This window comes from Tenrec ecaudatus, chromosome 2 (genome assembly GCF_050624435.1).
Source record: "Tenrec ecaudatus isolate mTenEca1 chromosome 2, mTenEca1.hap1, whole genome shotgun sequence".
Taxonomy (NCBI): domain Eukaryota; kingdom Metazoa; phylum Chordata; class Mammalia; order Afrosoricida; family Tenrecidae; genus Tenrec; species Tenrec ecaudatus.
The window spans coordinates 238,689,916-238,714,999 of NC_134531.1; the positions used below are offsets into that span (position 1 = coordinate 238,689,916).

At 37.5% G+C, this 25,084-nt stretch overlaps 1 pseudogene; it reads left to right on the top strand.

Moving 5' to 3' along the window:
• LOC142440560 (ATP-dependent RNA helicase DDX19B pseudogene) overlaps nt 1–25,084 on the top strand; it is a 41,426-nt pseudogene that overhangs the window by 10,497 nt on the left and 5,845 nt on the right.

The following is a 25,084-nucleotide window of genomic DNA, read 5'->3' on the forward strand; positions in this document are numbered from 1 at the left end:
ATCAGGTCCTCTTTTTTTTTGCCCCTCCATGCCCTCTCCCCCCTCCCTCATGTGCCCTTGGTAATTTATACATTGTTATTTTGTCATATCTTGCCCTACCCGGAGTCTCCCCCCCCCCTTCTCTGCCGTCCATCTCCCAGGGAGGAGGTCACATGTGGATCCTTGTAATCAGTTCCCCCTTTCCAACCCACTCACCCTCCACTCTCCCAGCATCGCCCCTCACACCCTTGGTCCTGAAGGTATCATGCACCCTGGATTCCCTGTGCCTCCAACCCCCATATGCACCAGTGTACAACCTCTGCCCTATCCAGTCTTGCAAGGTAGAATTTGGATCATGGTAGTTGGCGGGAGGAAGCATCCAGGATCTGGGGGAAAGCTGTGTTCTTCATCGGTACTACCTCGCACCCTGACTGATCCATCTCCTCTCCTAAACCCCTCTATGAGGGGATCTCCAGTGGCTGACACTTGAGCCTTGGGTCTCCACTCTGCTCTTCCCCCTTCATTCAATATGGTATATATATATTATACACACACACACACATATATATATTTTTGCATGATGCCTTATACCTGGTCCCTTTGGCACCTCCTGATTGCACTGGCTGGTGTGCTTCTTCCATGTGGGCTTTTTTGCTTCTGAGCTAGATGACCGCTTGTTCACCTTCAAGCCTTTAAGACCCCAGACACTATCTCTTTTGATAGACAGGCACCATCAGCTTTCTTCACCACATTTGCTTATGCACCCATTTGTCTTCAGCGATACTATCATGGAGGTGTGCAGCCAATGATATGATTTTTTGTTCTTTGATGCCTGTCTCTTTCTTTCCATCTTGGAAGCTTTTGTTTAAGACAAAAATTGAGGGGAAAGAAAAGTTGATTTTATATTTATGAATGTATTATGCATCCACCGCTAGGAGAGCTCATGAAGACAATTCCTGATTACCCGTGTCACTTGCTTTAACTGCTGCATGGTTCTCTTAGACAATGTAAAATTACATCACACCCCAGCCCCACCCCACAAAAAATGGATACTACAATAACACAATATCAAGTAGAATCTGCTTGGACAGGATTCTTCAATGTAAAAATCCTCAGAGGCCTGATTGGCTATTTAAATGGAGAAGAAAATAAAGCTGTGTTTTAAGTTTGTGCAACTTGCTGTGTGACTGCAGACTCTGGTGTCTACTTCAACTAAACCAAGCAGGTGCTACTTAAATCCAGTTCCCACGGTACGGGTCTGTCAGCGTGGTGCCATGGATCTTGTCAGCAGAGCATTTCTCAGGGAGTGAGCAGAGATAGTATCTCCTGCCTCCAAGGAGGAAATACAGGAATTCCCAGAATTCTCAGAGGAAAGCTATGCCCACACAGAGAATTTATTGCCTATGCCCCGATTGACAGTCTAGACTCCACCCCTTCACTCTTAATCCTCGCAAGTTCCTAATTGACACCAGATTATGTAACTACCACACCAGGTTCTTCTGCTTTTTGGCTGCCCTTCTGCTTCACCAATCACAATGTCCTTTTCCAGGGTATGGTCTCTCCTGATAACATGCCCCATGTATTTGACATAAACTCTCACCGTCCAATTTTTATGGTTTATTAACATTTTGTTTAATTCTTTTGACCAACAAAAGAACCAACCAAAGGTTAATTAATAAACTCATGACAGCCAAGGAAAATAAACCAAGGGATTAATAAAATCTAAAATCTGAACACACATACACAAAGCAACAAACATGTCCATAGAATAAATATGCTTCTTATACTGGTAGTTGAACTTCTTTCTTAAGAATCGAGGTCAAATACATATGTCAAAAGTAGGCAGTAGCTAGAAAGTACCTTTTGATTCCATGGAGGTGGATGTGCCTCTGCTTTGGAAGGACTCTGTTGTCATTGTGCTTTACAGTTTTGTGTTTAAGACTGGTATATGACACTTGTTTCAAATAAGATTCTAGAATATTAAGGAATATTGAAATATGAAATGTGATTGTTTCTAGGAGGAAACACTTAAATCAGAGAAATCAAGTATATGAAATTATAGGGAAAAACACAATTGTAATAGAGTTGCATGGTGTAACAAAATGAAGAAAATAAGATATAAGGGATCTATTTGTATTATATTCCAATAAAACTTAATTTGTAATACTTCATTTATTTCTGAGTGTTTCATTACGATTTTATATGTGTGTTTGTGTGTGTGTTAAGGACAATAATAACAGTGCTTAAGGGATAGGTCATTTATTTCTAAACAAGGCAAAAAAAAGGCATAGTTTTTCAATATGATTTCTGGAAAAAACAGAACTATATTACTGTTACTGAAATGTTCTTCAGTAAATGTAGGAGACCATTGAGTTCTCAATAATGCCTAATGAAATGTATAAGTAAGATGACAAGCACTTTAGGAGAAATCATTTTGCTTTGTGAGGAGTGTTCTAATTGATTTAATGAGATTTTTCATTTTGATGTGTGTAGCTCTGCAATAAAAAGGATTATTTCGACTCAAAGTTGTATAAATTGAGAGAACAAAGAGTATATTAGAGGATAGAGACGGAAATCTTACACAGTCGATCTCTGCTAGCAAACATTCCGTGCTCTGCAAGTAGAATTCCTTCCCCCACCAAACAGCGCCAGATGCTGCTTTGTCTGTTTTGCCACAGGCTGTGGTGAATCCCTACGGCACTATAAACAAAATCAAAACCTGGCAGTGTTATCACAGTTATAGATACACCTATGTTAAATAGCTCTGTGTTGTGAAACCAGGAAAACACTATATGCAAAACCTTCATTGTGTTTATTTTTTAATACATTTCTGATTACATTGTCCATAATTGCAAGATAAATCACTTTCTTCCTAGAATTGGGATATAATACATTCTACACATGACCTATTTATTCTACTCCTCCTTTGATAAGAGAAGTACAATGAGATTTTAACTGTGATCCACAGTATTTTCAATGGCTACAATTGATAGCACTAAGTCAATTGATAGCACTAGGTCAGATGCACTGTTGAGTAGATTTTCACCTTCAGCCTTTCAGTTAGTAGCCAATGGAAGACTATGAACTTCACCTAGGATACTTATATGCATATCTATGTTACATAACTTTGGTGAAGTAAAAAGTTCCAATATGGCTTTTCTGTCTACTAACTCCCATGGAATGATAGGTGGAACCATGCAATTAAGATATGTGAACTGTTAATAGAGGGGTTTGGTCACTTTTAGTTGCAATTGCCCTTCACTATGGATAAACCAACTCAGAAGCAGGAACAATAAGAGAAATGCAAGGACCACCAAGGAAGAGGAGTCAACAATGACTTGAGAGCTCTGTCTTAGCAGCAGAGGTAGAGATCAAAGGAACCAGAGGCTGTGGCACAGAGAAAGGAACCAGGACAGACCATAGACCAAGTTAAGGAGACCATAAAGTAGAACAGGATATCAGTGCAGAGACTTTGAGAAAGCACAGTGATCTACCTTCCTGGTTCATGAAAGCAAGCACAAGGAACCAAAGAGATAAGAGGCTGATGACTAGATTGCACTTTAGCTTCTCACTGAGGAGCCATGTTGTGGTGGAAGACAGCATCTATCCTTACAGATACTGTTTACTGATCCTAACTTGTGGTAACTTGTTAACTTCCATCATGAACCCCCTCGATTATGAGTGTTTGGGTGAGTTCTGTGGGGCCATTTCAATGGATGATAAAGCCTAGCATAAAAGTAATGTATTGTGGGAAAAACAGTTGGTGGTACAATGAGATAAATAAGGACAGAGTATGGAGGCATATGTGATCATTGCCTCATGGCAATAGGCTCTGAACTGGTGATGACAGGGATTCTCTTTCTCCATGTGTAGCCAGAAATGGTCAGAAATGGCCGCCATACTAGTTTCTTTCTTTCATTTTTTTCCCCCTCTGTTCCACCATTTTCATAATACTCTTACTGTATACACACACACACACACACACACACACACACACACACACAATTGCTTTCTGCAGAAAATAAGCTGCGTTTGTCCCAGATCACTTACATTTGTATATTAAACATGGTTTTATTATATTGCCTATAATTTGAGTATTTTTTCTATTACTTGAATGTATTGGGTAGTGATTATACGTATGTTTCATTGCAATGAGTTGGTGGATATATACTTCATGTTTTATGTTTATAACTGAATATCTAATCAAGGCAACTATTGCTTCCTTTGTGTATAAGTCTTATTTAACACATACATAAGATAAAATTTATTTTGTAAGTTTAAGGAAGAGTATTAGGATTCTGGCAGGACTGCATAGCCCACTTTAAGCAACATATGTTTGATATCAGAGGATATAATTCAAATATCATTTGCTTTTCTCTTTCTTTCCCTTATCTCCCAGCCCAAACTTCTCGATCCCATCTCCCAAAACTCAAATACCAAATTCAATCCCATCGCGTCAATTGCAATGCATAGTGACCTAATAGGACAGAGTAGAGCCCCCCCTACCCCTCCCCCCCCCACTGAGTTTCTTAGACCTACATAGAAGGCCTCATCCTTCTCCTGAGGAGAAGCCCCAATGAAAACCACTATCCCACCAGGCCTCTTTATTTTCCTGTGAATGATTACTTTGCCTTTTCTCTAACAAGACTTTTAATTTCTTCATTATGACTGTTGCTATTTGCCATCAATTCAATTCTAGCTCATGGCAATACCATATGTTACATATTATAACTTTTCCATATGGTCATGTAGTCATAATCTTAATAGAATCAGATTAGCAAGCATGTATGTGTGTGTGTGAGATGTCTCTGAATGAGTTTTAACCACCCTTTAAATTATTAGTGAAATGCAAATTATTTGTATAACCTAAGGACTTTGTGATTCAGTATAGGTAAATAATTTAGGCAGTGCTAGTGAGTTAAAATGGACTGGACATTTTGAATCAGGAAATAATATGGTTTACTATGCCAGTAATGATACAATCAAGAAAAATGGCATTGCAGGAATTGTCAACAAAGACATTTCAAGATTTCTCCTTAAGTATAATGGTGTGTGATCGGAGTATATCTAACAACATTCAAGGAAACCCAATCAATACAAATATTCAAATTGATACATCAATGAAAAAACTACTGATGAAGAATTCTGCCAATATCCTCAATCAGAAATTAATCAAGTATGCAATCACGAAGGATTAAAAAATATTGGCAATTGGTATGCAAATGCTGTACACAAAAGGAAGGAACTGAAGTTGGAATAATAAATAAAATGCAGTCTTGGTAAGAGAAATAGACTGGAGATTTCATGATAGAATTTTTCAAGATCAATGACTTGTTCATAGCAAATACCTTTTGTAGACAACACAAATAGTGATTGTTCATGTGGACTTCTCTATATGGAATGCACAGAAATCAAATTGAGAGGTCTGTGGGAAAAGACAATGGAGAAATCAAATGTCAGCAACCTAAACCAGCTCAGGGGCAGGTTGTGGAGGAGGCCATCATCTGGTTACTTTGTAAGTTCAGATTGAAGCTGAAGAAAGTGAAAACAAGTTCGCCAGGCTAAAATATAACCTTGAATATATCCCAACTGAGAACATCTAAAGAACAGATGACAGAAGACCTACTGAGATGTAGGAAGACATCTAGAATATTATGACAGAGTAAAAGGTTTTTAAAAATACAAGAAGCAAAAGATCATCCTGAATGTTAGATGAGACTTTAAAACTTGCTAAGGCACATGGAATAAATGATTCAAAAAGAGAACGGGGTGGTGGTGGTGTGGATTGATAGCAATGATGACTATATAACCCCATTCGAGGGGAACAGACAACAGAATGGCAGGGGAACAGATACATTGGATGGTGTAAGATATGGGAGTGGGAAAAGAAATAAAAAAAATAATAATATTTAATATAATAACAAGGACTCTTTGGAGGTAGGGTGGAGGAGGGTGGGGATAAAGAGGACCTGATTCCAAACAATGCAATAAGAAAGAGTTTTGAAGATGATGGTGGCAACAATTGTACAAGCATGTTTGATCTAATTATTAGAATATTTGTAGAGCTCCCAATAAAATGGACAAAAAAGGAAAAACAAATAAAAATAGCTGGATAGACATTTCAAAGGGCAGCTCAATATAAAAGTAAAATAGTATAATGAAATGTGCAAAGATCTAGAGTTAAAAAAGCAAAAAGGAGAACATGCTCAGTATATAATAAATTGACAGCTATCCAGAGAAAAATCAAACTTGGGTTCCAATATTGAAAGATGCTATGGGAAAATACTGAATGGTGCAGGAAGCATAAAAAGAAGATGGAAATAATACACAGTGTCAATGTCCCCAAAAGAACTATTCTATATTTCATCATTTCAGAAGGTAGGATATGAGCAAGAATGAATTGTATCGACATAAAAATATCAGGCTGCACTGAAAGCATTAACCAAAAACAAGGCTCCAGGTATTAATGGAATGTCAATTCATGTTTCAAGAAGTTGATGTATCACTAGACATTTCTATGTTGAGAAATGTGGAAGAATGCTAATGGCTAACTGACTGGAATTGAAAAATATTAGTACTCATTCCAAAGATAAGTGACCCAATAGGATGTTCAAACAATAGAACAAAATCATTGATAACTCATGCAAGGTAAAATTTGCTGGAGGTCATCCAACATTAAGTTCAGCAGTAAGTTGGCAGGGAGCTGCCAGAAGTTCAGGCCAGTTTCAGAAGGAGATATGGAACAAAGGATATAATTGCTGATGCCAGACTCAAAGCAGAGAATACTAGAAACATGTTTACTTGTGCTTTACTTATTATGCCAAAGCATTCGACTGTGTGGATCCTAACAAACTATGAAGAACCTTGAGAAGAATGGGAGTTCCTGAGCACTGCATTCTGCTCATGTCAAAGTTGTATATGGAACAAGAGCCACTTGTGAACAGAAAAAGAGAATACTGCATAATTTTAATAAGAAGTGTACAACAGTGCTGAGTACTATGTTTATTCCATCTTTATGCTGAGTTTATAATCAAAGAATCTGGATCATATGATGAAGAATGTGGAATTGGAATTGGAAGAAAGCTTATGAACAATTGGAAATATAAAGATGATGAAATCTTGCTTGCTGAGTGTGAGGAAGATTTAAAGTACTTGCAGGTTTTACTATAGATTACAAAATTATAAAGAAGAGTAAAATCCTCACAACTTCATCCATAGGTAATATCATCATACATGAAGGAAAGGCTAAATCTGCGGTGCATTTCTTCTTGTCTGGCTCCATAATCAATGCTCATGGAAGAAGCAGTCAAGAGATCAAACAACACATTGTGTTGAATAACCCCACACAAGACATCTTTAGAGTATTGAAAAGCAGGGAGGAGTACCAAGAGGACTAAGCCCAAGCCATTGTATTTTCAATTGTCTCAAATGCATGTGAAGGCTGGCCATTGAATAAGGCACACAAAAGAAGACTTGGTGCATTTAAATTATGTTGATGGTGAAGAAAATGGAAAAATCCATGAACTTTTGATAGAACAGTTAATTTTGTGTTGAAAGAACTACAGAAAGAAGACGCATTGTATGTAAGGATGTGTATCCTTTTTCTGTCATATATCGGACATTTTGTCAGGAGAGACCAGTCTCTGGTGAAAACCATCATGTTTGGTGAAGTATATGGGCAATGAAAACCAGGAAGGTCCGTTTCATGATGGGCTGATACAGGCTCCGGCAATAGGCTGAAGCAGAGGAAGAATTGTGAGGATGGGGCAAGACTGGGCAATGTTTCATTCTGTTATGCATAGGACCTCAATTGGTTAAAACCAATTGCATAGCACTTCATGACCTTTTTACCTTGCTTTTTGCTTCTATTATCCTGGGCAGTGAATATTGTTGATGACATATCCAGATTTTCTTTACCAGGCTGATGCTCTCATTGCCAGTGATGGCAGGGGTCAGAAATGTCCTGTGCATGAATCTTTCTTTCATGAAAGATGGTCCATATGGAATGGGATCATTCATGGGCAATGCCTGTGATCTGTGTGGCTATGCCCTAGCCTCACTCTTGGAAAAGGCTCTTAGAGTGAACCCATCTTTTATCGTATGGAGACAACTCTAGCATGGCAGTTCATCTTCCAGAACTATTTGTGCTTTCAAATGTAACATTTTCAGCTGAGCTCAAAATCTTACTTCAGCCCCTAGGTTCCCACACTTGGTTGAGCATTGGAATCACCTCAGGAAATGGTGAAAACAGAGATCCAAAGGTTCCTGTTGCAACCTAATGAATAAGAATCTCCATGTGGAGCAGTCCAGGGATCTGAAGTGGCCCCAGATCCTCAGGGGATTCCACATAGATTGGTAATTCCCGATAAAACCACATTCGGGTTTTAGTCTTTCCCTCGTCCCTCTATGTACTTTTCCTCACTGCCTTACATGTTTCTGAAATCATGAGTATAAGAATCCCTGTATCACACTCTGGTTCTGAGGAACATGACCTAAGATGTAATTATTATGTTATTTTTTTTCAGATGCCAACAACTCCATTCTCAACTCACGGTGACCTCATGCACAATAAAACCAAATGCTGCCTTTTCCTGTGTCATCCTCATGATTAGATGTAAATCAGACTATTGTAATGTTAAGTAGGGTTTCACTTGCTTGTTTTCAAAGGTGTATTACAAGATATTTCTTCCCTGTCCTTAATCAGAAAGCTGCTCTGAGACCTGTGTCGTATTATAACAAGTGCAATTGGTGGCTGGGTAGACCATGCATTGGCCAGAAATTTTATTGAGGTTCCTTACATAGAAGGTGAGAATTTTACCATGGAACCACTAATGCCTGTCTGTTCTTATTATGTTATTTGTTAGATTGATTTTTTTTCTGGCTCATAGCAACTTGTGCACAAGAGAATGAAATATGTTCCAGTCCTGAAACATCTTCACAACGTTTGTCATATTTGACCCTAGAATTTCAGCCATTGTGTTAATCTGTGTTGTTAATGGGATTCCTCTTTTATAATTGAACTGCACGTTACCAATTATGATGTCAGTTTAAAGGAGGAACGGTCTCAATGAGATAGCGTGGCACAATGACTGTAACAACGAATAAACTGAAAGTTGTTAGGAGGGTACAGAGTGGCAGTGTTTCATTCTGTTGTATGTGCTTCACCACATCTGACCTTCTCTAGGATCATAAGGAAGAAAGAAAATCAAAATTCTTATACACCCAAACATGTCACACATGCCTCAAATCTTCATCTTTTTAAAAAATCATATTCTGACAACTGTCCCCACCTCAGCCCTCTAATTCTCAATTAGATCAGATAATCCATTGTAAAGGTCACACAGAATTCAAAGACAGTACTCATGATTACGTGGTTTTTAGCAACAATAGCAGATTATATGTCAAGTTAAGAAAACATAAGGAAACAATGGTTTTGTCTGCAATGATTCTTCGCAAATATGCCCATCTCTCTCTGGTCCTTACCCACTCAGTCACACGTCCTGAACTTCTGCCTTGCCTGCTAAAGTATTAGAAAGCTTATTTAAACTTCCTGAAGGCCTTATACTCTTCCATGACTGGGAAGCCCGCCGCTCTGTCACCAGTCTAGGCACTGTGCCCCTGCTTCCTATCCTATCCTAGTTTGTCTGAGCTTTGCTTCCAGCTCTTCTTTTGTCACGAGCAGTGGGTTCTTTGTTCCTTCTTCTGAAGTAGCTCACTTTTTACCCAGCTGAATGGGAAAACTGACCAATCCCTCCCACTAGTATTCCACACAAACGATTTGTATGGTTCCAACCAATCATTTGTTGAGAGTTACAAAAATGATGAATGGAGGAGTCATACTGGGTAATTTAGCTTCAATGCCCTGTGCTTCTCCTGGGAGTTGTCCTTCCTGATACCATGCTCAAAGTATGTAAGATGAAGACTTTCCAGCCATTTACACATCTAAGGCCTACTTCATCCATAGTAGATTTTTTAATATTCTTAGAGAAAATAATAGTTAAAGAAATGGGCATTATTAAAGTAAATCAATGCAAATAAACTATGAATTAGTTGAAAAATTGATAAAAACCTGTAGAGAACTAAAAGTATTACTTAGTAAAATAAATATTATATATCTATCCTTGAAGTGAAGCACATGAATGAAAACAAGTTTCTTGAACTGAATGCCGGTTAAACTTTATTTTTCCTAGAAATAATTGTGGGTTGATAAACTGCAGGTTTGGACAGTCATAGTAAAATGACTAATAGAGTCATTATGAGAAAGAGGTGATGTGTCAGAAGTCAATTGCATCAATTTATTAAAATTGATTGCAACGGTCACACAGAACCCATAGTAGAATATTCAGACATGTTTCCAGACTATTTGACCACAGTTAATGTTATCCTCTGGAGTCTAGATAAGAAACAGGATATCAGAAAAGTCTGAGAGATGACAGTATTTTATTCTTTCCTTATCTCTACTTTCATTCTGCCTATCTATTTAATTTGCAAATAAATTTGTATGTATTTATAGGACCCTTGGTGACATAATGCTTTTGCCTTTGGCTGCTCAGTGAAATGCCAGCAGTTTGAAATTACCAGCCACTCTATTGGAAAAAGATAGGGCTTTCTGCTCCCTTAAAGAACTACAGTCTAGGAAACTCCGTTTCTATTTCTAATTAATATTTTCATTTTTTCTAATTAATACATTTCCTTCTCATTTAAATATTCACTACTCTATCCTTGACCTGTTTAAAAATGTTTGACAAGTAGTAGAAGATCAACAATATTTCAGAAGAAGATATTTGTCATTATATCTGTCTTCCAATATATTATTGATTTGAGTAATGGATGAATTACTAGATGAAGATCTAGGCTTTATTCTTAGGATGATTTACCTATAAAATCAAACCAAATTCATGGCAGTTGAGTTAATGCTGACTCATACCGATCCTAGAGTTCAGTGAAGAACTGCCCCTGTGAGTTTCCTAGACTGGATTTCTTTAAGGGAGCAGAAAGCCCCATCATTTTCCTACAGAGTGGCTGGTAATTTCTAACCACTGACCCTTCAGTTAGCAGCCAAATATCAGGCAAATGCTCAATTTAGCCAACAGTTAATTCATATTACCTATCTGTCCTTATAGGCATTTTGAGAAATTCTCATGAATTCATTGCTAAAATACAGAAACAATGCATCCCTAAGCCATATTCAAGATATGGACTATTACTTATGGAATTACTACAAGGAAGTCTCTGGAGATTAATACTTATTTTAAAATTACTTTTTAAGGTTACATTATTTTATTATAATTTTCTAAAGTTTTATGAGAATTGATAATATAAGCCATTTGATTTTTCTGAAGTTGCTGATTTTAAACCCAAATTTTCAAATTGTTTATATTTTGTGAGGAATGTTAGAAATATGCTTGCAAAATCATAACTGATCATTCCAAATCAAATGGCACCAAATAGTCCCAATGTTTCATTATCAATATTGCAGTATTTGCCCATCTCTCTGCTCCTCGCACCTCCTCTCTGCAACACAAAGTCTCAAAGATTTATGAAGTGGTTTTGTGATTAGATCAGTAATTATTTTCAGGTCCTCTTATGGAATTCGTCTGACTCTGGAGATTTGAATACATTTAGACATACTAATCCTCTTTTACTGCTCCCTGTACTTTTATTGCATTTCAATTGTTTCCACATAACTATGTTCATTCCACTATTTTCAGTTCTTCTGGAAAGAGGAGATAGAAACTAAAAAATAACGTTGGCAATAATCTATAACCATCCCTTTTAAAACAATACAATTCACCTCACACTAATACTTGTTTTCATGCTCTGTATTAGGCCGAGAAAGCGGCAGTCCTTTGCCCTTCACCTTTTCACAAGTTTAAGTTCATTCTGACTGCACTTATAGGCTGTGCTTTTCTATTTTGAATGTGTTATGTACTTCATCCAGGCAACCTCGATGTATAATCTCGTGTCCTTCATGGTTAGATCAGTTTGAAGATCCAAGGGAAACACGTCAAGTGTTCAACTTGAATACATAAAACAATGCAGCGGCAGTTAAAATTGCATGTACCATATAAAAACTATGAGCCTTAAAGTATCAGCCCATTAAAAAAGCCCAATTAAAAAGTGATTCTTTCACTCTTCCCTGACGGTCAGTAGACCAAAGTCCAACAGATGGACAATTTGGTATGACTTACCTTTCCTGCATATTCCTAAAAGAAACCTGATTCTTTAAAAGACAATTTAATATTATATTCTGAAATTCTACTTATTGTAAAAAAATGTAAAAATATTAAACATCAAAAAAGAAAATTTACCTGTCTATGCAAACGCACCTTTAGATGTCTGTGCTTGCTGGCTTGCTTTTCACAGGTATGTATATTAACTGTGTCAGCTGAGCTATATGGCCCTTCTAGTCATTATTTCTTCTGTGATTATGTTATAATCCTGAACTTTATATGCATATGTCTATAATCCTGTACTGGAGGGCAAGCTCTACTATACTAATGGACAAGATTAGGGTTGGATAACCACCGGACATTAATAGTAGATGAAAACCAAGCCCTTTCCTTTGTTCCTTTGGGGACATCTTTACTACTCCACCTTAGCACAGGATGTGATTTAAGACTTCATTTTATACGCTTTGGGCATGTTTCCAGGGGAGACCAATTCCTGGAGAAGGACATCGTGTGGTAAAGTAGTTGGGCGATACAAATAGGAAGACAGTCAAAGAGATGGGTTGACACCATGGCTACAACCATGGGCTTAAGTACAGAATTACTTGTAAGGATGATACAGGACTAGGCAGTGTTTCATTCTGTTGTGCATAGGTCACTATGGGTCGGAACCAAACAGCATCTCACCTGGAAAGTCATACTTTCATTTTCTGAGTGAGATTTGGTAGAAGTACAAAAATCTGTTGTGACTCTTGAACATTTTTGGCTTCTAGCTCTGGATCCTGCAGTTAGCTCACAACTGTTGGACCTTTAGATTTGGGATGGAATAGCATCAACCACTATAAAATTCATACCCCAATGTTTTATGTGTTTCTGTGGAACATTGCAGTTAGTCACAAAAGACAGGGACATGCGGGAATATGCTCAATGGAGGAACTGGGAGAAATAGAGCACTGCAACAACTTGGTAGAGTTGGACATTTGGGACATCTTTAATTTCCAAAACTTGGTGGACTAGTCTGGTATTAATTCCTCTAAAAGAAATTATTACCACATGTTGTGTTAGACAGATACCTTCATATAATATATTCCCTTCATTTCTGTCTCGCTATCTGCATTTCTTTTCCTATTTTTAAGACACCAGCTAATATTCGCATGTGGAGGACAGAAAAAAACAATATCATATAAGGAAAAGACAGGAATACTCAAAGATGACAAAATACAATTTTAAATAGGTAGCAACAAGGAAGAAGAATAAATTGAAATTAATAGGACATACTTAAATGGGAATCATCAGATGTTTATATGTAGTTTTTGAAGAATTTATGTAGTCCTGCATAACTCTTTATGTGAATAATCACCAGTTATAACAAAATCCCAGGGGAGTAATATAATTTGGAAAACTGATAAGAATACAGAGCAAATTATGTTACATGCTTACCCAAAAGCTTAAACAAACTTCATTTGTTTTACTAAAATTGTGGAGTGCTAACGGACACTTTTACTAATAGGTTGATAGTGAATACACATTGAGTTGATGGATAGATAAAAGAGAAAAAAATGGCCATACTTAAAAACATTAAAACCTCAGTGTAATAACCGGAGAGATAATTTATGACCTAGAATTAATGCCATGGGAATGTATTCAGAATGATGCATATAGAAACAAAAGAAAAAAGCGATGGAAAACAAAGGAAGAGTCAGGGAGTGTACAGTAAGAATATTTTGTATTTTGATTCCTATCATCCTAGAATAAGATAAACCTCTGAAGACACATGGCTTGAACCTTTCCAAAGGAAAAGAAATCAAACTATAAACTGAAGCAATATTATAAACACTAAACTGGAAACACCATGACTTGATTCTTGAAATCCACACTAAGAATTCATAATGAATTAAAAAATGAGTCAGATTCAAACTTCTGAAAATAAAATGTAAAGAAATTAATTTTTTAGATAGGCAAAATAGTTACAATTAAAATTACACCAGCATTTCAACAAGAAATAATAAAAAGGAATTTTATCATTAGCGTGTTAACAAAAAGTCCTGCCAATTCTATAAAATAACCTTTTTAAATTAAGGTACAGTAAATGTATCTTCTCACCAACAATAATGATAGAATTGTGTTTTTGTTTTTTATATGCAACAAAGTCCATGTTGACTGATAATGACCCCATGTGATAGAGTAAAGTTGTCCCAAAAGTTCTGTAGGCTACAATGTTTGCAAAAACAGATTGCCAGGCCTTTTCTCCTTTGGAAACCCCGAATGGGTTCAAACTAAGAATCTTTCAGTTAGCCAATGAGTATTGTTATGGCTTCTGTGGTGAAAAAAAAATCGCTATATTTATGCACCAAAGGAAATAATAAAACATTGTTTATAATTATTACTAAGTTGATATCAGATAGAAGATTAAAGATGTAGGGAAAAGAAGATATCTAGATGAAACAGTAAAGAAATGGCTCTAAGCAATCATGATCCGTTATATGCTTTAACATATAGAAAGAATGATAATATAAAAACAGTACACAAACTAAGAAGAGACTAAATTGAGTCTTTCATGGTCCAGAGAAAGTATATGCTTATTAATTGGTATCTGTTGTGGAATGAATTGCATCTCCAAGAAGGATAGATGGTATTAATATCCTAACACTTCTGGAACAGATTATCAATGGCTCATATGTTAATTCAGGTTAAAAGTTAAAAAATAAAACTGATAAATGAATGCCAAGAAACAAAAACAAACTCTGAGTATATCACACCTGAATTTAAAGAACATCCCAAGGAAACGTCTGATGCATTGAACACTAACAACAGAAACATGATGGGTGTGGGTGACTCCAAACTCTCAGTGATGAAGAAAGAATGAAGTCATTAAAAGAAAAGATGAGAGAGGAGCCTCTGAAACATGCTGTTGCACATGCAGTAACTAAAGCAATGGAAGAAATAGTAAAGGAAAGAAGCTGAATAGAAAATGTCAAAGGGCAACTGAGGAAAACCAAGTATAGTAAAATATAGAAAGACCTAGTGCGAGAACACCAAGATACAGGACATGTTCATCATGTCTGAAGCTGAAAGAACTGAAGAAAAAAATGTTCCAGCATTGAGTTACCATATTGACACTTAGTATGGAGGACAGGATTCAATGACCAAGGAACCATCAAAAGAAAACACAAGGAATATGGAGAGACACTGTATCATGAAAGAACAGGTCAACATTCACTTAGTTCAAATGGTATCACATGATCAAGACCCAAAGGTGTGGCAGGAAGACATCTAAGCTGAACTAAAGGCATTAACCAAAAGCAAAAATTCCAGAATTTGACAGAATACCCATGGAAATATTTCATTAAGTTGATGAAACATTGAAGTACTCACCAATTTATATAAAAATATTTATAAGACAGCTGCCTGGCCAACCAACTGAAAGAGACTCATGTCTGTACCCATTCTAAAGAAAGGCGATACAACTGTGTACACAACATATCTAACTTATTAATATCACATGCAATTAAATTTTTCTGAACATCTTCAGACAATGGTTGTAGCAATGCATTGACATAGAGCTTCCAGAAATTCAAGATGAATTTAGGAGAGGACATAGCTTGAGGGATATCATTGCTGATATTATATAGATCATAATTGAAAGCAGATATACCAGATAGTTAGTTGTTTACCCATGTTTAATTATGCAAAATCATTCAACTCTGTGCATCTTAAAAGCTATTGATACATTGAGAAGATTGTTAACTCCAGAACATGTCACAGTGTTCATGCAAAAACTGTACAAGATTCCAGTAGGCAGTTGCATGAACAGATCAAAGGGATACGGTATGGTTTGAAATCAGGAAAGGTATGTGTCAAGATTGTACATTATGTATCCAAATATGGTGAAGATTGATACATATGATCAAATTTTTGAGAAGGTGGACTATATAAAAAAGAACTTGGCATCAGGATTGTAGGAATGCTTATTAACTTTCTGCCATATGCAGGTGACACAACCTTGCTTGCTGAAAGTGTGGAGGAGATTCCAACTGAATGTAAAGAAAACCAAAACCCCTCACAAAATGCCCAATAGACAGTATCATGATGGAGAATTAATTGAAGCTGCCAAGGGTTTCATTTTGCTGTGATTCATGTCAATGCACATGAAACAGCAGTCTAGAATTCAAAGGACATGTTGTATTTCTCCAGTCCGTTGCACAAACCAGCTTTGAATTGTTGATGAACAAGGATGACACCTTGCACATTAGAGTGCTCTTCATCTAAAGCGGGGTATTGTGAATTAATTTGCAGCTTTCAAAATGCCTTTTCAAGTAGGACACTGAAGGAGGAATGGAGAACTGACAGATTGGAATGACAGTTGTGGTGAAGAATATTGAAAGTACTAGTATCTGCCAGAGGATAGATAAGTCTGTCTTGGATCAAGTATAGAATGCTCCTGAGAAGTGAAGATGGCAAGATATGTCTGTTCACACGTACATTGGACATGTTCTAAGAAGAGGTCAGTCCCTGGAAAATGGCATTGCACTTGTTAAAGCAGAATGTAAGTGAGCATGCAGAAGACCTTCAAGGAGATAGATTGACATAGTGCTTGCAACAATGGCTTCAAACATAACAAGTGTGATGATAGCACAGGATTGAGCCTGTTTTATTCCATTTACATTGCATCACTATAAGTCAGAACTAATTGCATGTTAACTAGAACTACAGCCCATGCCCCTGAATGCAAGATCATTGTTAACAGGTTCTTTGAAAATATCATCAAATATGTTAACATGATATCACTATGGAATACTGAAAGGCAGTTGCTCTTAATCCTATGTGACTTTTGTTCTTAAAAAGGGTAGAAAAGACACAGGGCAGAGAAAGAACTATTATATCTGATACTTAATTCGCAAAATAAGGAATGCTTGAAGCATCCAGTAACTAGGATAGGAACTTAGGTTTTCCTTCAACGCCTCATAAAGTATCAGCATAGTCAATAACCTGATCTCAACTCTCAATTTCTAGCACTGCAGGATAATTAAATTCTGGTGTTTAATACCATCTATTTTATAGTTTTTTTTATTACAAACCCTAGGAAAAATATGAATGAGTTTCAAAAATGGAAATGGAAATAAAAGCCCAAAATAAAAAATATAAACTTTATTTCTCAACATAAGCTCCCTCAAGGTCAAGCAATTTTATAAGCTTTAATATCATAGTCATTTAGTTTATCTTTAAAGAACTAGAGGTCCTGAGAATTTAACCATGCTATTGCAATTTTTTAATATGAGTGCCCTTTAAAGTTTTTAATATTAGAAAGAAGAAAGAAGTCAGAAGGAGCCTAATCAGGATTGTAAAGTGGATGTCTAAAATTTTCCATTTATACACTTGCAATATTGCCATTGTTTGATGAGAAAAATGAACACACACATTCGTGGTGTGGAGAAGGAATCTGTAGTTAAAATTTTCATGATATGTTTTTGCTGAAGCTCAATCAAAGCATTTTCATAAAAGCAGATGTTATTATTTGGCCCTTCAGAAAGTCAGCAAGCAAAATTACTTGAGTCCCAAAGAATTGGTGGCATGACCTTAGCCCTTGACTTATTGGCTTTTTGACTGGACCATTTTGTACCTTATGGTAGGCACTATTTTGATTGTAGTTTGTCCCCAAGATCATACTGGTAAACTCATATTTTATCAATTCTTCCAAGAAATGATTCAGGATCAAGACCTATCACTGCCATGGAGTCAACTTCACCTCCTAGTGATGCTATTGGACCGGGAAGAACTACCCATAATGGTTTCCTACACTGACTATGAGCGTGGAAGTTCTCTTCTTTTCCTTTGGAGTGGCGGGTGGTTTTGAACTTCTGACCTTGAAATTAGCAACCCAACTCTTATTCGCTATATCGTGAAGGCTACTTCAGATCCCTGTGCTTAAAATGTCCACTGAAATGTCTGCTCTTGTCTGCAGCACATCTGGGTACTACATTAACGCTCAACAAACAAAATCTACTCAGCTTTAACGTTTCAATCAGTATTATGTAAGCTGAATCCATTTAAATGAAGCTAGTTTCTCCTGTCAATGTTTGGTCCTTTTCAATGTGTTATTGTTATTAGGTTCCTTCAAGTCAGTTTTGACTCAGAGCGACTCTGTGCACAACAGGAGGAAACAATGGGGGTCCTGTGCCATTCCCACAATTGTCATATTTGAGCCTTTCGTTTGGGCTACTGTGACCATCCATGTAATCGCAAGCCTTTCTCTTCCATTATGACCTTGGATATTCCTTTCGTCATAAATTGCTGTGGATGGTCTTCTATTGTGGGCTTCATCTTTACCATCCTTTATTAAAATGAGTGACCCCTTTTGAAATTCTGATTTCTTTGGTGAATTATCCTGATAAACTCTTTGTAAATAATCAGTAAATTTAACATTCCTTCAACAAAGCATCACTATAAACTTGATGATGTTTAGTTTTATTTCAAATTTAGCAGACATGTTTCTGCTCTGATAGGTCTTTTTATCAAATCCCTGTAATACTTTTCTTACTGACTCAACTAGGTCCTATTTGGACATATTACAAAAAGTTAGTGTGAGTTTATTTTGGTACCCCAAAATAAACAAGATAAATCAATATGTAATTCAAAATTAAACCATGGGCTGGTAAGAGAATCAAACTCATAAGGCCAAGGATGATTCTTTAGTCATGTCTTCACCCACAAATTTCCTTACCAATACTGACACCCACCCCTGCTCCCACAGTACCCTCTCCTTCTTAGACGAGTTAGAAAATCGATTGCAATAGTTACACAGATACAATGGACCATAATTATATTATGGCTTTTATTATGTGGTTGCTGTCATTGTTAGGTGCCTTTGAGTTGACTCTGACCCATATGACCTTATGCACAACAGAACAAAACGCCCCCGTGTCCTGCATCCTCCTCACAAGTATTCATATCCTAGGGTCCCTTGTTGCAAGGACTGTGTCAGTTTATCTCATTGGGGATCTTTCTCTCCTTTGCTGCCCATATAGTTTACCAAGCACAATGTCCTTCTCTAGGTACAGGTGTCTCTTGACAACATGTCCAAGGTATACAAGACAAAAGTCTCACTGTTTTTGCCTCTAAGGTGCACTCTGGACATACTTCCAATACACATTTGCTTGTATTTTTGGCAGTCCATAGTACTCAATATTTTTCACCAGCACCACAATTTAAATGCATAGATTCTTCTTTGGTCTTCTTTATTCAATGTCCAGTTTTCACGTGCATATATGACCATTGAAAATAACAGTGATTGGATCAGGCACCTTGTCATCCCCAAGGTGACATACTAGCTCTTCGGTGCTTTAAAGAGATCTTGTGCAATATATTTATCCATCACAATGCACTTTTTTAATCTCTTGACTGCTGTTTCCAAATGCATTGATTGTGGATCCAAACAAGACAAAATCCTTGAAGTTCAATCATTTATCCTTTTATGCTGATGCTCTCCATTGGTCCAGTTGTGAGAATTTGGGTCCTTATATTGAGTCTTAATCCATACTGAAAGCTGCAATTCTTGCTCTTCGCCAGCAAGTGCTTCAGGTCCTTCTCACTGCCAGCAATCAGGCTTCTGTCATCTACGCATCACAGCTTGTTGAGTATTTTGCCAATCTTGATGTTGATTCTTCTTCATATAATCCATCTTCTCTGTTTATATGCTTAACACACAGATTGAATAAGTGTGCACACCTTGACGCACGCCTCTTCTGATTTGAACCATGCAGTATTCTCTGGTTTTGTTCACACAATTGCCTCTTTGTCCTTGCATAAACTACGCATAAGCACCACGAAGCTTCTGGCATTCCCATTCTTCTCAAGGTTATCCATAATTTGTTATGATTCACATAGGCATATGCCTTTGCATAGCAAATAAAACAGAAGTTAATATGTTTCTGGTATTTTCTGCTTTCATCCAATATCCACCTGACATCAGCATTGCTAGCCCTTGTCGCACATCATGTTCTGAGTGCTGCTGGCACCTCTGGCAGCTCCCTGTCAATGTGCTGCTCCACACGTTGTCGGATGAGCCTGAACGACATTTTACTTACACGTAATTTCAATGATATTGTTCTATAATTTGAGAATTCTCTCGTGTCACCTTTCTTTGGAAGGGGTACAAATATGGATCACTGCCAATCAGTTTCACAAGAAGCTGTCTTCATCCTTTCGTGACATAGACCAGTAAGTGCCTCCAGTGCTTCATCAGCTTGTTGAAACATTTCAATTGATATTCCATCAATTCTTGGAGCCTTGTCTATGGCTTGTGCTTTCAGTGCAGCTTTCAGTGACAGATACTGTAACTCTGTAAGGGAGTGGAACACCTCTCTGCCCTCATCCACATCTTTCTCTCTTGAGGGGCTGGTGGTTTTGAGCTGCTGACTTTATGGTTAGCAGCCCACTGCATAACCACTGCATCACCAGGGTTTCTCAATCTCTTACAGAGAAGGTGTGGATTAGGCCACTGAGATATCAGTGCTCTCAAACTACTTTTCCGAATCATGAGTGCTTTCATGTTCATGTAGCAAAATGAAATCACTGCAGGAAAACAAACAAACAAACAAAAAAAACCAAAATGTAGGTGAACATTTTCTTAATGCCTCTGCATCAGCGTTAGTCAATAAAATGTTGGTATTGTCTGGCAGTAATCTGTTTTACATTCACTCTGGTTATAACATTGGGTTTTATTTTTCAAAAATAAACTGTCAAATTCTTTCTCCATCACCTTTGGTTCTTGCTGTGATGATACTTCTTGAAATGGAAGAATGTGAACTAGAGTTTTGTTCTGTTTGTTACAGTGGCTCTGTGTTTCATTTCCATTTTCGCTGATGCTTCTTGCACTTTTCATTAATTTGTCCATAGAATCTTTTAATATTGAAACTAGAGGTTTGAATGTTTTCTTGGTTTCTTTCGGTTTAAGATATGTTGAACATGTTCTTCATTTTTTGTTTTCTAAGTCTAAGTCTTTGCACATTTTATGATAGCATTTTACTTTGTCTTCTTGACCTGCCCTTTGAAATTTTCTGTTGAGATGTTTGATGCCAGCATATCTTCCATTTACTTTACCATGGTAAAGAGGAAGTTCCCAGAGTCTCTTTTGACACTCAATCTGACCTTTTATAGCTTTCCTATCTTTTAAGTGACCACTTGCTTTCTTCATAAACGATATTGTGCAACTCCCATAGTGTATCAGGTCTTCTGTCCTTAATGTTCAATGCATAAAAACTATTCTTGAAATTTAGGTAGGCAACACTTAAAGTCATATTTTGGCTCTTGTGGACTTGTTTTTAATTTTTTTCAGCTTCACTGTGTTAAGCAATGTTCTGAAGAGAAAAAAAAAACAGGGCATTTTTGAATACATATGCTTTATATAGCAAGAAGGAGTATAAGAGCTAATTAGCCATACAGCAGCAAGAGGACTCAGTTCAACTCACTTTTGTGGAACAATCAATATACTGAAGGTTCTTCAACTGGCTTCTGGTTCAACATTAAGGAAGCAGACAGAAATATCTGCCCGCAGGCATGGCAAGCAGGCAGCCTGCAGGCAGCAGATGGCAGAGTGGAGCAACAACAGCCAGTAGCACAGGAGTATAGTGAAACAGGTCCTGATGGGGTCTCAAGCTCTAGCTATGCATGACAAGATGACATGATCAACTGGTTGGATTGGTCCACAGGTAGTGTAGCACATGGTTGAGGTAAAGGACTAGTTTAAGCAGCAGCATGCTGGTCTAATCACCGGGGAAAAAGAAGAAGAGGCCAGCTTCCTAGAGTCATTTATCTCAGTTATCCTCCAATCAAGCTGTTTAAAGTCTGCCCACCTGATCCTATGGAGCCCTATTTTGCACAATACACTTCTCACATTCACCATGACCATACATATGAGCAACTATTCCACTTTCTACTGATTGCATGACTTTAGCTGATGGCATTGAGCTTTCCCAATGTCTCTTCCCACCGATGTAATTAATTTAATTTCTGTGTATTCCATCTGGTGAAGTCAATGTATATAGTGAATGTCTGTGTTCTTTGTTTTAAAAAAAAGGTAACTGCTATGAACAAGTCATCAATCTTGCAAAATTACACTATGGACTCTGCAGCTTCCTTTCTGTCAACAAGACCATATTTCTCAACTATTATTCCTTCTGCTTTATTTCCAGGTTTTGCATTTCAATTGTCAATAATTACCAATGCATCATGATGGATTTTTTTTTCTTAAATTCCGACTGAAATCTTTGGTAGATTTTTCAATTTTTTCTTTATTGGCTTTTTGGTTTGTTGTAAAAATTTGAATAAGAGTTGGATTGAATGGATTTCCTTTAATGTATATCAATATAATCTTATCAGAGACAGCACTGCACTTGAAGATTGGTATTGAAATGACCTTCATCACAATGACTGCAACACCATTCCTTTTGATCTTATCCTTGCTGTCAGACTAGACCATATGATTTTCTTATTTAAAACTGCTAACGCAAGTCCATACCAGCTCACTCAATCGAAGTCTACCAATGTTTATCTGTTCCATTTAATAGTTACTCATTCCAATATTCCTAGATTCATACTTTCTACATTCCAAAGTATGATTCTTAGTAGACTTTTGATGCTATTTCTTCTCACCCCCATCACCAAAAGAAGATCCCCATCACTAAAAGAAGATCCAGAAGGATCCACTGTCACAGGCTTAATGCCATTAACATCACCATGGTCAACACTACCTTGGGAAAGCAGCATCTTCTCAGTCACATTTTTCGTGCCTCTGACCCATCGTTAGGCAATAACTCAGACATTATTCCACTTCTTATCATTACAAATTCACTATACAATGATGTTTAGGTGCTATGCATAATTTTCTGTGATAAAGATCATTTTATTGGGGGATCTTACAGAGCTTATTACAATCCATACATCATTTATAGCAAACATATTTATACACATGTTGCCATGATCATTTTCTAAACATTCACTTCTATTTGAGCCCATGGTATCAGCTTCTCTTCCCCTCCCTCCCTTGGCCCTTTGTTAAACGATAAATTATTATTTCCATATCTTATTATTTTCAGACTGACTGCTGTCTCCCTTCACCTATGTTTCTTTTGTTTGTCCCCTTCAGGGGCAGAGAGGATGTTATGCATCAATCATTGCGACCAATTCCCCCTTCCTCCCCACCTGTCTCCCCTGCCTCCTGGTATCGCTACTCCTATTTCTATTCTTGAGGCATTTATCTGACCTGCATCATGTGTCCCGAGCTCTTATCTGTACCAATGTACATGTTCCAATCTAGCAAGATCTAAAAGGTAGGACTGGGGTCACGACAGTCGGGGAGGAAAAGGGGGTTGAAGAAATCTTAAAGAATGATAGTAATATTATGTGTTTCAATGGTGCTATACTGTGGCATGATTGACTCATCCCTTCCTGGTGACCCTTCTATAAGGGGGTGTCCTATTGTCTACATATGGGTTTGGGTCTCTGCTCCAACCCCCTACATTCTCAACAATATATTTTTTGGTTTGGGTATACTGATGCCTGTTACCTAATCCTGTTGACACCTCATAATTGCACAAGCTGGTGTGCTTCTTCAATGTGGACTTCTGCTTCTCTGCTAAATGGCTGCTTGTTTCACTTCAAGCCTCCAGATACTATGTCTTTTGATAACCGGACACCATCAGCTTTCTTCACCACATTTGCTTAGGCACCCATTTTGTCTTCAGTGATCGTGTTGGTAGGGTGAGCATCAAAGAATTCCAGGTTGTTAGAACAAGAGACACAAAATCCGCCCATCTCCTCAATGAATTGCCACATAAATATATGTACATAGGCCAATACCTTTATTTTTATTAATTAGTATTTTTACATAAGTTCACATCTATGCTTACACCTCTATCCATAGCTTTTATGCATGATATTTTTCCCAGAGGCTACTTCCTTAGAAAGTGGGCAGCTTATTCCCTTCTTCATAGCCGACTCTTTGTCTGGAAGCTTTGCTGACACCTGTTCACAGTGGGTGACTCTGCTGGCATTTGAGATATCATTGCCATAGTTTGCAGGATCACATCAATACACAAGCCACTAGCTTATGAAAAACTCAGACGCGGTGGATTTTGGAGGCTAGTGCATTACAAATCAAGATCAGATATGCTCAAGACAGAGTTCTGTGGTCAGATCAGCCTTTCCCAATTTTACCTACAGGCAAACCTATCTTTGGCTAATACCCTCTATCAAGAGTCCCTTTGATGGATATTCTCATGCTTTCAATCTTTAGCGTTGCTTAAAAACATCGGGTTGATTCCAATACATAGTGACCTTTTCTGACAGGGTCCCACTGCTTGTGAATATGTCATAAAACCCAGCTCAATGCCTCTTCCCTCTACTGAGTGAGTCAACAAACCTAGAGCTCCAGTTATGAGCACGGCTCCTCCAGAAGCAAGCCTCCTAACTATCTGGCCCTGGATTAAGGATCTTTGGTGTATGCTCCACTCCTGAGTCCAAAGTTAAATGTCAACTCCTGCGATTTCCTTCTTGATGGTAGTGAGATCTTGCCTCTTGCTTTTCAAATACCTCATTTTATGCTAGCAGTGAAAATGAGCACATATCTGTCAGTTTGTTGTACTTTAGTAGCTTGAGTATTGCGGTAAAGTTGCTGGAAGTTAGGACACTGATATTTCAAATGCCAGCATGGTTATAAAAAATGATCAGGTTTGGGCAGAACTTCCAGTCTGAGGGCACACAATAAGGAAGGACTGAACTCCTCACATTGGAAGAAGGAACAGCTTAAAACCTTATGTAGAATTCCTAAACTCTGTCAGACACTGAAAGAATGGAAGCAGACCATTGTTTGAGATTGTGCCAGAGGATGGTGTCCCCGGCTGGGATGGTTCTCAAAATGTGACTGAGCTCTGGGTAAT